This window comes from Thalassophryne amazonica, chromosome 6 (genome assembly GCF_902500255.1).
Source record: "Thalassophryne amazonica chromosome 6, fThaAma1.1, whole genome shotgun sequence".
Lineage (NCBI taxonomy): Eukaryota > Metazoa > Chordata > Actinopteri > Batrachoidiformes > Batrachoididae > Thalassophryne > Thalassophryne amazonica.
The window spans coordinates 103,376,589-103,391,275 of record NC_047108.1 but is presented as its reverse complement, the minus strand read 5'-3'; the positions used below and the strand labels follow the sequence as shown (position 1 = coordinate 103,391,275).

At 41.2% G+C, this 14,687-nt stretch overlaps 1 long non-coding RNA gene across 1 annotated transcript; it reads left to right on the top strand.

The window, feature by feature from the left end:
* The first annotated feature begins 8 nt into the window (after positions 1 to 8).
* Positions 9 to 13,797, top strand: LOC117511699. Its single transcript, XR_004561047.1, has 3 exons — positions 9 to 21; positions 2,134 to 2,139; positions 13,682 to 13,797. It is a non-coding gene; the product is annotated as an uncharacterized LOC117511699 (long non-coding RNA).
* The last annotated feature ends 890 nt before the right edge of the window (positions 13,798 to 14,687 follow it).

Sequence of the window (14,687 nt, the reverse complement as noted above, 5' to 3'; positions counted from 1 at the left end):
ATATATATATATATATATATAGTATATATATATGTGTGTGTGTGTGTGTGTGTGTGTGTGTGTGTGTGTGTGTGTGTGTGTGTGTGTGTGTGTGTGTGTGTGTGTGTGTGTAGCAAAGCTGACAAGTTACTCCAGATCGTCAAAACAATTAAAAATCATGAATAAACATGATATGTCAGACTTCTGACACCACCCTGGGAGTTTCACCCAGGGAATTTGACAATTTGAATAATTTCAACTCAAGACACACCGGTTTGTTGCAAATGAGACAGAGGAGTGGTTCCCAAATACAAAAAAAAGGAATTTATTAACAATGAGCTTTCTAATTAAAAAGACAAATTTATAAATACTAATTTAAAACACCACTGTTCATATCCACATGAGGGCGCCCTTGCATCAAGCGGCAGCACACACAATGCGTAAGCCTGATCCCGTCAGATTTCAGAAGCTAAGCAGTGCGGGACCTGGTTAGTACTTGGATGGGAGACCTCTTTGGAACACCAACGGCTGTGTGTGTTTCTCCAGGTAGCACTGGAGTTGCGTCAGGAAGGGCATCCCAGCGTAAAACCTGTGCCAAATATCAATGCGGATCTGGTTGTATCCGCTGTGGCGACCCCGAACACAAAACGGGAGCAGCCGAATGGACAACCAAACCACACTGAGTGTATAAAAAAGCAGCCAAAGCAAACGGCACATCCACTGGTCTCACAGGACGAAATCTTCCAGCAGAGCACCAGAGCAAAGCAGCAGGGCCTCCTTCCACAGCCCGGTCCAAAGTCCTACATTTTAAACAGATAAATATAAATAACAAACTCCAACCTATCCAACATGGCCAAGATCAAAGGGCTGTCTACACCACGGGACAAAAATGTAGACCTGCACAAGGCTGGGATGGGCTACAGGACAACAGGCAAGCAGCTTGGTGAGAAAGCAACAACTTCATTAATTAGAAAATGGAAGAAACACAAGATGACTGTCATCTTCCTCGGTCTGGGGCTCCACGCAAGATCTCACCTTGTGGGGTAATGATGATTCTGAGAAAGCCCAAAACTACACAGGGGGACCTGGTGGTTTGGTAAGATGCATTTCAAGATCCTGGAGTGGCCTAGACAATCCCAAGACCTGATCTTAATAGAAAATCTTTGGAGAGTTAAAACTCAAAACCTGAAAGATCTGGAGAAGATCTGTATGGAGGAGTGGAACAAAATCCCAGCTGCAGTGTGCAAACGTGGTCAAGAACTACAGGAAACGTCGGACCTCTGTGATCACAAACAAAGGTTTCTGTACCGAATATTAAGGTCCGTTTTTCTGTTGTATCAAATACTTATTTCATGCAATAAAATACAATTTAATTATTTTAAAAATCCTACAATGTGATTTTCTGAATTGTTTTTAAGATTCTGTTTCTCACAGCTGAAGTGTACCTACGATAAAAAAAAATACAGACCTGCAAATTTTGCAAATTATAAACTTGCAAAATCGACAATGGATCAAATACATATATATATATATATATATATATATATATATATATATATATATATATATATATATATATATATATATATATATATATATATATATATACGTATGTATATATGTATATATGTATATATACGTATGTATATATATGTATATGTATATGTATACGAGGTCTGTCCGTAAAGTATAGGTCCTTTTTATTTTTTTCAAAAACTATATGGATTTCATTCATATGTTTTTACGTCAGACATGCTTGAACCCTCGTGCGCATGCGTGAGTTTTTCCACGCCTGTCGGTGACGTCATTCGCCTGTGAGCACTCCTTGTGGGAGGAGTCGTCCAGCCCCTTGTCGGAATTCCTTTGTCTGAGAAGTTGCTGAGAGACTGGCGCTTTGTTTGATCAAAATTTTTTCTAAACCTGTGAGACACATCGAAGTGGACATGGTTCGAAAAATTAAGCTGGTCTTCAGTGAAAATTTTAACAGCTGATGAGAGATTTTGAGGTGATTCTGTTGCTTTAAGGACTTTTCACGGTGCGAGACGTTGCGCAGCGCTCTCAGGCGCCGTCGTCAGCCTGTTTCAAGCTTAAAACCTCCACATTTCAGGCTCTGTTGATCCAGGACGTCGTGAGAGAACAGAGAAGTTTCAGAAGAAGTCGGTTTCAGCATTTTATCCGGATATTCCACTGTTAAAGGAGATTTTTTTAATGAAAGATGTGCGGGCGGATTGCAGCGTCGGCTCACAGCCGCCGCGACGCTCCGCCACAGGAAAAACACCTCTGTTGGAAGCCTTGAGGACAAGTTGGAACATCTCCAGCTGAGAAACAATTTCTCATATACTCACTCCACTGAAAGCCATCAAAAGCCAACTGGATTTTAACAAATGGTTATCAACACGGAGGTGTTTTTCCTGTGCCGCCGCACCGCGTCGGCTGTGTCCCAACGCGCGGACCCGTCCGCACGTGTTTCATTAAAAAAATCTAGTTTTTGAAAAAAATAAAAAGGACCTATACTTTACGGACAGCCCTCGTATATATGTATATGTATATATATATATATATATATATATATATATATATATATGTATATATATATATGTGTGTGTGTGTGTGCATGCATGCTGCTGTCGGCTATCATCTGCAAGAAATTGCGGCAATAAATATGTTGGGGTGTGTATGTGTGTGAAAGAAAAAGCTGCAGCTACATATACAATGTTTACATATACATATACAGTGTTTGATCCACATTTGCCTCACTGTACAGCCTTATTCCATAATGGAGAAAAAAAATCCCTAAAAGTTCTACTAACAACAGTCCATAATGATAACATAAACTTTTTTGTTTGTTTGTTTTTTGTAGATTTGTTAAAACTTAAAAAAAAAAGAGAAATACTATGTACATAAGTATTTGTTCAATAATTTGGCAGCAATTACAGCCTCAAGTCTTCTCGAATATGATGCCACAAGCTTGGTGCACCTATCTTTGGGCAGTTTTGTCCATTCCTCTCTGCAGCACCTCTCAAGCTCCATCAGGTTGGATGTGGAGTGTCGGTCGGTGCACAGCCATTTTCAGATCTCTCCAGAGATGTTCAATTGGGTTCAGGTCTGGACTCTGGGTAGGCCACTCAAGGACATTCACAGAGTTGTCCAGAAGCCACTCCTTTGATATCTTGGCTTTGTGCTTAGGGTCATTGACCTGCTGAAAGATGAAATATGTAGACAGGTGTGTGCCTTTTCAAATCATGTCCAACCAACTGAATTTATCACAGATAGACTCCAATTAAGCTGTAAACATCTTAAGGTAGATCAGTGGAAATGTGAGCTCAATTTTGAGCTTCATGGCAAAGGCTGTGAATAGTTATGTACATGAGATTTCTTAGTGTGACCGTAAGACCTTTGTGGCCGGGACGGCGGTGGGATCGAACCCCGGACGGCTTGCACTAAAGACCATTCCTCTACCGGGGGGAATTCCCCATTAGCCAAGCTAGCGGGAACGTCTTTTCAATCAGGACCCACCCTGCTCAGAGTGCCGCTCCCATTGGACCAACATCTCTGCTATTATGGAATTGTGGGATAGCTCGCACACAGCTTGAGCTCGCTGGACTACTTTTGCCTGACCCAGTTTGCGGTTGTTGCTGGATGAGTGTGTGAGTACTGACTTACGATCATTTAGGCGTAAAAACACACGAGATACACAAGTTCTTGTGCTAAATATACTCCTGATGTTTTTGTTACCCATGAAAATACACTGTCATCACAGGTCTGGGATCTACTTTTTGAGTAGGAATTCATCAAGCACGTCAGCCGCGGGCACGTACTAACACAGAATACCCAGAAACTGGCTAGAAGTTCGGCCAAAATGAGAGCGTCCACTTTTAAGTCAATTCAATTCAATTTTATTTATATAGCGCCAAATCACAACAAACAGTTGCCCCAAGGCGCTTTATATTGTAAGGCAAGGCCATACAATAATTACGTAAAAACCCCAAAGGTCAAAACGACCCCCTGTGAGCAAGCACTTGGCGACAGTGGGAAGGAAAAACTCCCTTTTAACAGGAAGAAACCTCCAGCAGAACCAGGCTCAGGGAGGGGCAGTCTTCTGCTGGGACTGGTTGGGGCCGAGGGAGAGAACCAGGAAAAAGACATGCTGTGGAGGGGAGCAGAGATCAATCACTAATGATTAAATGCAGAGTGGTGCATACAGAGCAAAAAGAGAAAGAAACACTCAGTGCATTATGGGAACCCCCCAGCAGTCTAAGTCTATAGCAGCATAACTAAGGGATGGTTCAGGGTCACCTGATCCAGCCCTAACTATAAGCTTTAGCAAAAAGGAAAGTTTTAAGCCTAATCTTAAAGGTAGAGAGGGTGTCTGTCTCCCTGATCCGAATTGGGAGCTGGTTCCACAGGAGAGGAGCATGAAAGCTGAAGGCTCTGCCTCCCATTCTACTCTTACAAACCCTAGGAACTACAAGTAAGCCTGCAGTCTGAGAACGAAGCGCTCTATTGGGGTGATATGGTACGAAGAGGTCCCTAAGATAAGAAGGGACCTGATTATTCAAAACCTTATAAGTAAGAAGAAGAATTTTAAATTCTATTCTAGAATTAACAGGAAGCCAATGAAGAGAGGCCAATATGGGTGAGATATGCTCTCTCCTTCTAGTCCCCGTCAGTACTCTAGCTGCAGCATTTTGAATTAACTGAAGGCTTTTCAGGGAACTTTTAGGACAACCTGATAATAATGAATTACAATAGTCCAGCCTAGAGGAAATAAATGCATGAATTAGTTTTTCAGCATCACTCTGAGACAAGACCTTTCTAATTTTAGAGATATTGCGTAAATGCAAAAAAGCAGTCTTACATATTTGTTTAATATGCGCTTTGAATGACATATCCTGATCAAAAATGACTCCAAGATTTCTCACAGTATTACTAGAGGTCAGGGTAATGCCATCCAGAGTAAGGATCTGGTTAGACACCATGTTTCTAAGATTTGTGGGGCAAAGTACAATAACTTCAGTTTTATCTGAGTTTAAAAGCAGGAAATTAGAGGTCATCCATGTCCTTATGTCTGTAAGACAATCCTGCAGTTTAGCTAATTGGTGTGTGTCCTCTGGCTTCATGGATAGATAAAGCTGGGTATCATCTGTGTAACAATGAAAATTTAAGCAATGCCGTCTAATAATACTGCCTAAGGGAAGCATGTATAAAGTGAATAAAATTGGTCCTAGCACAGAACCTTGTGGAACTCCATAATTAACCTTAGTCTGTGAAGAAGATTCCCCATTTACATGAACAAATTGTAATCTATTAGATAAATATGATTCAAACCACCGCAGCGCAGTGCCTTTAATACCTATGGCATGCGCTAATCTCTGTAATAAAATTTTATGGTCAACAGTATCAAAAGCAGCACTGAGGTCTAACAGAACAAGCACAGAGATGAGTCCACTGTCTGAGGCCATAAGAAGATCATTTGTAACCTTCACTAATGCTGTTTCTGTACTATGATGAATTCTAAAACCTGACTGAAACTCTTCAAATAGACCATTCCTCTGCAGATGATCAGTTAGCTGTTTTACAACTACCCTTTCAAGAATTTTTGAGAGAAAAGGAAGGTTGGAGATTGGCCTATAATTAGCTAAGATAGCTGGGTCAAGTGATGGCTTTTTAAGTAATGGTTTAATTACTGCCACCTTAAAAGCCTGTGGTACATAGCCAACTAATAAAGATAGATTGATCATATTTAAGATCGAAGCATTAAATAATGGTAGGGCTTCCTTGAGCAGCCTGGTAGGAATGGGGTCCAATAGACATGTTGATGGTTTGGATGAAGTAACTAATGAAAATAACTCAGACAGAACAATCTGAGAGAAAGATTCTAACCAAATACCGGCATCACTGAAAGCAGCCAAAGATAACGATACGTCTTTGGGATGGTTATGAGTAATTTTTTCTCTAATAGTTAAAATTTTATTAGCAAAGAAAGTCATGAAGTCATTACTAGTTAAAGTTAAAGGAATACTCAGCTCAATAGAGCTCTGACTCTTTGTCAGCCTGGCTACAGTGCTGAAAAGAAACCTGGGGTTGTTCTTATTTTCTTCAATTAGTGATGAGTAGTAAGATGTCCTAGCTTTACGGAGGGCTTTTTTATAGAGCAACAGACTCTTTTTCCAGGCTAAGTGAAGATCTTCTAAATTAGTGAGACGCCATTTCCTCTCCAACGTACGGGTTATCTGCTTTAAGCTGCGAGTTTGTGAGTTATACCACAGAGTCAGGCACTTCTGATTTAAAGCTCTCTTTTTCAGAGGAGCTACAGCATCCAAAGTTGTCTTCAATGAGGATGTAAAACTATTGACGAGATACTCTATCTCACTTACAGAGTTTAGGTAGCTACTCTGCACTGTGTTGGTATATGGCATTAGGGAACATAAAGAAGGAAACATATCCTTAAACCTAGTTACAGTGCTTTCTGAAAGACTTCTAGTGTAATGAAACTTATTCCCCACTGCTGGGTAGTCCATCAGAGTAAATGTAAATGTTATTAAGAAATGATCAGACAGAAGGGAGTTTTCAGGGAATACTGTTAAGTCTTCAATTTCCATACCATAAGTCAGAACAAGATCTAAGATATGATTAAAGTGATAGGTGGACTCATTTACATTTTGAGCAAAGCCAATAGAGTCTAATAATAGATTAAATGCAGTGTTGAGGCTGTCATTCTCAGCATCTGTGTGGATGTTAAAATCGCCCACTATAATTATCTTATCTGAGCTAAGCACTAAGTCAGACAAAAGTTCTGAAAATTCACAGAGAAACTCACAGTAACGACCAGGAGGACGATAGATAACAACAAATAAAACTGTTTTTTGGGACTTCCAATTTGGATGGACAAGACTAAGAGTCAAGCTTTCAAATGAATTAAAGCTCTGTCTGGGTTTTTGATTAATTAATAAGCTGGAATGGAAGATTGCTGCTAATCCTCCGCCTCGGCCAGTGCTACGAGCGTTCTGGCAGTTAGTGTGACTCGGGGGTGTTGACTCATTTAAACTAACATATTCATCCTGCTGTAACCAGGTTTCTGTAAGGCAGAATAAATCAATATGTTGATCAATTATTATATCATTTATTAACAGGGACTTAGAAGAGAGCGACCTAATGTTTAATAGACCACATTTAACTGTTTTAGTCTGTGGTGCAGTTGAAGGTGCTATATTATTTTTTCTTTTTGAACTTTTATGCTTAAATAGATTTTTGCTGGTTATTGGTGGTCTGGGAGCAGGCACCGTCTCTACAGGGATGGGGTAATGAGGGGATGGCAGGGGGAGAGAAGCTGCAGAAAGGTGTGTAAGATTACAACTCTGCTTCCTGGTCCCAACCCTGGATAGTCACGGTTTGGAGGATTTAAGAAAATTGGCCAGATTTCTAGAAATGAGAGCTGCTCCATCCAAAGTGGAATGGATGCCGTCTCTCCTAACAAGACCAGGTTTTCCCCAGAAGCTTTGCCAATTATCTATGAAGTCCACCTCATTTTTTGGACACCACTCAGACAGCCAGCAATTCAAGGAGAACATGCGGCTAAACATGTCACTCCCGGTCCAATTGGGGAGGGGCCCAGAGAAAACTACAGAGTCCGACATTGTTTTTGCAAAGTTACACACCAATTCAATGTTAATTTTAGTGACCTCCGATTGGCGTAACCGGGTGTCATTACTGCCGACGTGAATTACAATCTTACCAAATTTACACTTAGCCTTAGCCAGCAGTTTCAAATTTCCTTCAATGTTGCCTGCTCTGGCCCCCGGAAGACAATTGACTATGGTTGCTGGTGTCGCTAACTTCACATTTCTCAAAACAGAGTCGCCAATAACCAGAGTTTGTTCCTCGGCGGGTGTGTCGCCGAGTGGGGAAAAACGGTTAGAAATGTGAACAGGTTGGCGGTGTACATGGGGCTTCTGTTTAGGGCTACGCTTCCTCCTCACAGTCACCCAGTCGGCCTGCTTTCCCGGCTGCTCGGGATCTGCCAGAGGGAAACTAACGGCGGCTAAGCTACCTTGGTCCGCACCAACTACAGGGGCCTGGCTAGCTGTAGAATTTTCCACGGTGCGGAGCCGAGTCTCCAATTCGCCCAGCCTGGCCTCCAAAGCTACGAATAAGCTACACTTATTACAAGTACCATTACTGCTAAAGGAGGCCGAGGAATAACTAAACATTTCACACCCAGAGCAGAAAAGTGCGGGAGAGACAGGAGAAGCCGCCATGCTAAGCCGGCTAAGAGCTAGTAGCTGCGCTAAGCTAGCGGATTCCTAAAAACACGCAAAGTGAATAACGTGTAAATAATTTAGAGGTGATTTAGCAGAGGGAGTGCTTTAGTTAAGGCACGTGAAGATAACACTATGAAACAAATCGTTATCTAGGTAACTAGATCAATCTAACTGCGCAGATTAAACAGCTAACAGATACAGCAAAACACCGCTGTGCTCCAGAACAGGAAGTGATACAATACCGCAGTGAGAGTCAACCACCAGTAGAGTTTTAGCTTGCCATAATCTAAACTAGTTGCACTCGTGAGAGTGTGCCCAAGACCTTCATCCTGCTACATATCTCCCCACCATTTTTTACTTCATCCCGAAGTCACAGGTGCATTTAAGCATGCTCTGTGACTACCCACATCCTGCTGACAACACCAGTTGTGACCGTAGGACCTTTGTGGCCGGGACGGCAGTGGGATCGAACCCCGGATGGTTTGCACTAAAGACCATTCATCTACCAGGTCAGCCAAAGGGGAATTCCCAAGCTAGTGGGAACGTCTTTTTAATCAGGACCCAGGACCTTCATTCTGCTACATTAGTGTTTTTTAATGAATTTGCAGAAATCTAAAAACAAAACAACAACAAAAAAAAACTTTTCACATTCTCATTATGGGGTATTGTGTGTAGATGTTTGAGGGTAAAAAAAATCATTTTGAAATAAGGCTGTAACATAAAATCTGATGGTGAAGCACTGTCAATACTTTATGGATGTACTGTAAGTATACTGGGGGCCAACTTTGAAATTTGAAAACTGTCTGGAGCCCACCCAAACCTTTCTTCAGAATGTTGATCAAGATGTTAGACTAAGATGAAGTAGTACAACCCCTGGCAATAATTATGGAATCACCAGCCTCGGAGGATGTTCATTCAGTTGTTTAATTTTGCAGAAAAAAAGCAGATCACAGACATGACACAAAACTAAAGTCATTTCAAATGGCAACTTTCTGGCTTTAAGAAACACTATAAGAAATCAGGGAAAAAAAAATTGTGGCAGTCAGTAACAGTTACTTTTTTTAGACCAAGCAGAGGGAAAAATATGGAGTCACTCAATTCTGAGGAAAAAATTATTGAATCACCCTGTAAATTTTCATCCCCAAAACTAACACCTGCATCAAATCAGATCTTCTCATTAGTCTGCATCTAAAAAGGAATGATCACACCTTGGAGAGCTGTTGCACCAAGTGGACTGACATGAATCATGGCTCCAACACGAGAGATGTCAATTGAAACAAAGGAGAGGATTATCAAACTCTTAAAAGAGGGTAAATCATCACGTAATGTTGCAAAAGATGTTGGTTGTTCACAGTCAGCTGTGTCTAAACTCTGGACCAAATACAAACAACATGGGAAGGTTGTTAAAGGCAAACATACTGGTAGACCAAGGAAGACATCAAAGCATCAAGACAGAAAACTTAAAGCAATATGCCTCAAAAATCGAAAATGCACAACAAAACAAATGAGGAACGAGTGGGAGGAAACTGGAGTCAATGTCTGTGACCAAACTGTAAGAAACCGCCTAAAGGAAATGGGATTTACATACAGAAAAGCTAAATGAAAGCCATCATTAACGCCTAAACAGAAAAAAACAAGGTTACAATGGGCTAAGGAAAAGCAATCGTGGACTGTGGATGACTGGATGAAAGTCATATTCAGTGATGAATCTTGAATCTGCATTGGGCAAGGTGATGATGCTGGAACTTTTGTTTGGTGCCGTTCCAATGAGATTTATAAAGATGACTGCCTGAAGAGAACATGTAAATTTCCACAGTCATTGATGATATGGGGCTGCATGTCAGGTAAAGGCACTGGGGAGATTAGACTCTTTCTCTCCGATTGTTCTGTCTGAGTTATTCTCATTAGTTACTTCATCCAAACCATCAACATGTTTATTAGACCCCATTCCTACCAGGCTGCTCAAGGAAGCCCTACCATTATTTAATGCTTCGATCTTAAATATGATCAATCTATCTTTGTTAGTTGGCTATGTACCACAGGCTTTTAAGGTGGCAGTAATTAAACCATTACTTAAAAAGCCATCACTTGACCCAGCTATCTTAGCTAATTATAGGCCAATCTCCAACCTTCCTTTTCTCTCAAAAATTCTTGAAAGGGTAGTTGTAAAACAGCTAACTGATCATCTGCAGAGGAATGGTCTATTTGAAGAGTTTCAGTCAGGTTTTAGAATTCATCATAGTACAGAAACAGCATTAGTGAAGGTTACAAATGATCTTCTTATGGCCTCGGACAGTGGACTCATCTCTGTGCTTGTTCTGTTAGATCTCAGTGCTGCTTTTGATACTGTTGACCATAAAATTTTATTACAGAGATTAGAGCATGCCATAGGTATTAAAGGCACTGCGCTGCGGTGGTTTGAATCATATTTGTCTAATAGATTACAATTTGTTCATGTAAATGGGGAATCTTCTTCACAGACTAAAGTTAATTATGGAGTTCCACAAGGTTCTGTGCTAGGACCAATTTTATTCACTTTATACATGCTTCCCTTAGGCAGTATTATTAGACGGTATTGCTTAAATTTTCATTGTTACGCAGATGATACCCAGCTTTATCTATCCATGAAGCCAGAGGACACACACCAATTAGCTAAACTGCAGGATTGTCTTACAGACATAAAGACATGGATGACCTCTAATTTCCTGCTTTTAAACTCAGATAAACTGAAGTTATTGTACTTGGCCCCACAAATCTTAGAAACATGGTGTCTAACCAGATCCTTACTCTGGATGGCATTACCCTGACCTCTAGTAATACTGTGAGAAATCTTGGAGTCATTTTTGATCAGGATATGTCATTCAAAGTGCATATTAAACAAATATGTAGGACTGCTTTTTTGCATTTACGCAATATCTCTAAAATCAGAAAGGTCTTGTCTCAGAGTGATGCTGAAAAACTAATTCATGCATTTATTTCCTCTAGGCTGGACTATTGTAATTCATTATTATCAGGTTGTCCTAAAAGTTCCCTAAAAAGCCTTCAGTTAATTCAAAATGCTGCAGCTAGGGTACTGACGGGGACTAGAAGGAGAGAGCATATCTCACCCATATTGGCCTCTCTTCATTGGCTTCCTGTTAATTCTAGAATAGAATTTAAAATTCTTCTTCTTACTTATAAGGTTTTGAATAATCAGGTCCCATCTTATCTTAGGGACCTCGTAGTACCATATTACCCCAATAGAGCGCTTCGCTCTCAGACTGCAGGCTTACTTGTAGTTCCTAGGGTTTGTAAGAGTAGAATGGGAGGCAGAGCCTTCAGCTTTCAGGCTCCTCTCCTGTGGAACCAGCTCCCAATTCAGATCAGGGAGACAGACACCCTCTCTACTTTTAAGATTAGGCTTAAAACTTTCCTTTTGCTAAAGCTTATAGTTAGGGCTGGATCAGGTGACCCTGAACCATCCCTTAGTTATGCTGCTATAGACGTAGACTGCTGGGGGGTTCCCATGATGCACTGTTTCTTTTCTTTTTGCTCTGTATGCACCACTCTGCATTTAATCATTAGTGATCGATCTCTGCTCCCCTCCACAGCATGTCTTTTTCCTGGTTCTCTCCCTCAGCCCCAACCAGTCCCAGCAGAAGACTGCCCCTCCCTGAGCCTGGTTCTGCTGGAGGTTTCTTCCTGTTAAAAGGGAGTTTTTCCTTCCCACTGTAGCCAAGTGCTTGCTCACAGGGGGTCGTTTTGACCGTTGGGGTTTTACATAATTATTGTATGGCCTTGCCTTACAATATAAAGCGCCTTGGGGCAACTGTTTGTTGTGATTTGGCGCTATATAAAAAAAATTGATTGATTGATTGATTGATTGATGGCTGTCATTACATCATCAATAAATGCACAAGTTTACGTTGATATTTTGGACACTTTTCTTATCCCATCAATTGAAAGGATGTTTGGGGATGATGAAATCATTTTTCAAGATGATAATGCATCTTGCCATAGAGCAAAAACTGTGAAAACATTCCTTGCAAAAAGACACATAGGGTCAATGTCATGGCCTGCAAATAGTCCGGATCTTAATCCAATTGAAAATCTTTGGTGGAAGTTGAAGAAAATGGTCCATGACAAGGCTCCAACCTGCAAAGCTGATCTGGCAACAGCAGTCAAAGAAAGTTGGAGCCAGATTGATGAAGAGTACTGTTTGTCGCTCATTAAGTCCATGCCTCAGAGACTGCAAGTTGTTATAAAAGCCAGAGGTGGTGCAACAAAATACTAGTGTTGTGTTGGAGCGTTCTTTTGTTTTTCATGATTCCATAATTTTTTACTCAGAATTGAGTGATTCCATATTTTTTTCCCTCTGCTTGGTCTGAAACAGTAACTATTACTGACTGCCACAATTATTTTTCCTGATTTCTTATAGTGTTTCTTAAAGCCAGAAAGTTGCCATTTGAAATGACTTTAGTTTTGTGTCATGTCTGTGATCTGCTTTTTTTCTACAAAATTAAACAACTGAATGAACATCCTCCGAGGCCGGTGATTCCATAATTTTTGTCAGGGGTTGTATATCTGTGCGTCTTCTGTCTCTGAGATCTAGAGTTGCCTGGGAAGAGCTTATGGATCATGAGGTCTCCCAACATGTTTGGTCATCCTGATACCTTTACATGAGAACGAAGATCCAAGTCTTGAAGGTCCTTGTGCATCCTGTCTTACTGTACAGTTGTGAGACTTCGACAGCAGCCAGTGACCAAAGATAACTGGATGTATTTTGTACTTTGTCTTTTCAGTGGATCCTCGGCTACCACTTGAAAGACTTTGTGCCAAACTTCGATTCATATGAAGAGTACCACTTGCCTAATGAAGAACCTCAGCTAAGAATTTTGGCCATGTACTTGGCATAATCCAGCACATGCGCCTCAGGGTGGAGAATCCCAGCAACTGGAGGAGGTCAAGGGGACACCTTCACTTCACCAGGATGCAAATAATAGATGGCTACTTTCGAGAGGCAGTTGCCTGCCTGGGTGGTTGTCATCCAGGACTGTAACATTTTGTTGCGTGGCGTATATGATGATGCACAACAGTGGCACATGCTCAGACCTAACTGGACCCGTTATATGATGACAAGTCCAGATATTGTGGGCAAGGTCTCGGAGCACCCGATATTAAACATTATCAAATTGCATACCTGTGCAGCCATTTTTGGCACTGGTTTATAGAGGACCCTCATTCAACTTGGCTTACCTTGGAGGCTGCCCCAGTGTTCCCATCCCTCTCCATAGCATTTTATACATCTCTAAGAAATAGGTTAGTCTGAATGTTAAAAAGAACTTTCTTTTGTCAAATTCCCTTAAAACCTGGAGGCTGACAAAGAAGTAAGAAAATTAAGAGGGGCTTCCTCTCTCTCCTCACTCCAGTCCACTAAAATTCTGTTGTCCCTCCTGGTTTAGAAGATCATCCCTTTTCCCTGTGGGCCATTAAAGAGATTAAGACTGTAGGAGATGTAGTGGAGAATGACATCGTGAAGTCTTTTTGAATAGCTTAAGAAATACAATCTTCCTCAACATCACTTCTTTTTTTCTTTAAAGACATTTGCAGGTGCGTACCTCCGTAGTTAAATTGCACCCCAACAGGTTCTCCATTTCATTAGTTGAAAGGATCTTGCAAAACCCTAACTAAGAAACTCCACAAAATTTCATGGGGGTCTGTCCCTGTTCCATTATGGATAAGAACCATCATGGGCTGGGACTTCTGGTATGACGGATAGATGAGCGGCCGCTTAATTTTACATCTTCCAGTGGGTCCAACTTCCCCTGGCATCTATATACTTAAATTATAATCAGAAAGTAGCTTAACAAGTATGCCAGGGGGCAACAAAAGACAAGAGGAAATATCCAAGTTGACAAAGACGAAGAGACTTTTTCACCGAGTGAAAGTGACGGAGACCAGAGTGATAGCAACAAGCTAGGCGAGCATAGCACGCAAGCTAACAAGCTAAGCACCGATAATATGGAGGCTATGAGAGCTAGCATTATCACCGAAATCCAAAAAGTACACACGGAGGTCCAAGAGCTCAGTCACAAAACCGGACAACTCAAGAATGACCTCTCTGAGTTCAGAGAAGAAATGAACTCTAGACTTAACACTGTGGAGAACAATGTTAACCAAATGAAAGACAGAATCGAAGCAACTGAGGAGCGAGTAAGAGATGGAGGAATTCAGCGCGGATGTGAAAGATTCCTTATCCTACACACTTGATCTTCAGGACGAGCTTCAAACTCATCTTGAATCACTTGAAGCATTTTCTCGCAGAAACAACATCCGGATCCACAGAATAAACGAGCAAGCTGAAGGGACTGATATGTTGGGATTCATCGAGAATTTCATTAAAACTGAGCTGTCTCTTCTCCATACCACTCTGGGAATACAACATTGCCACCGCTCCAATGCCCCTCA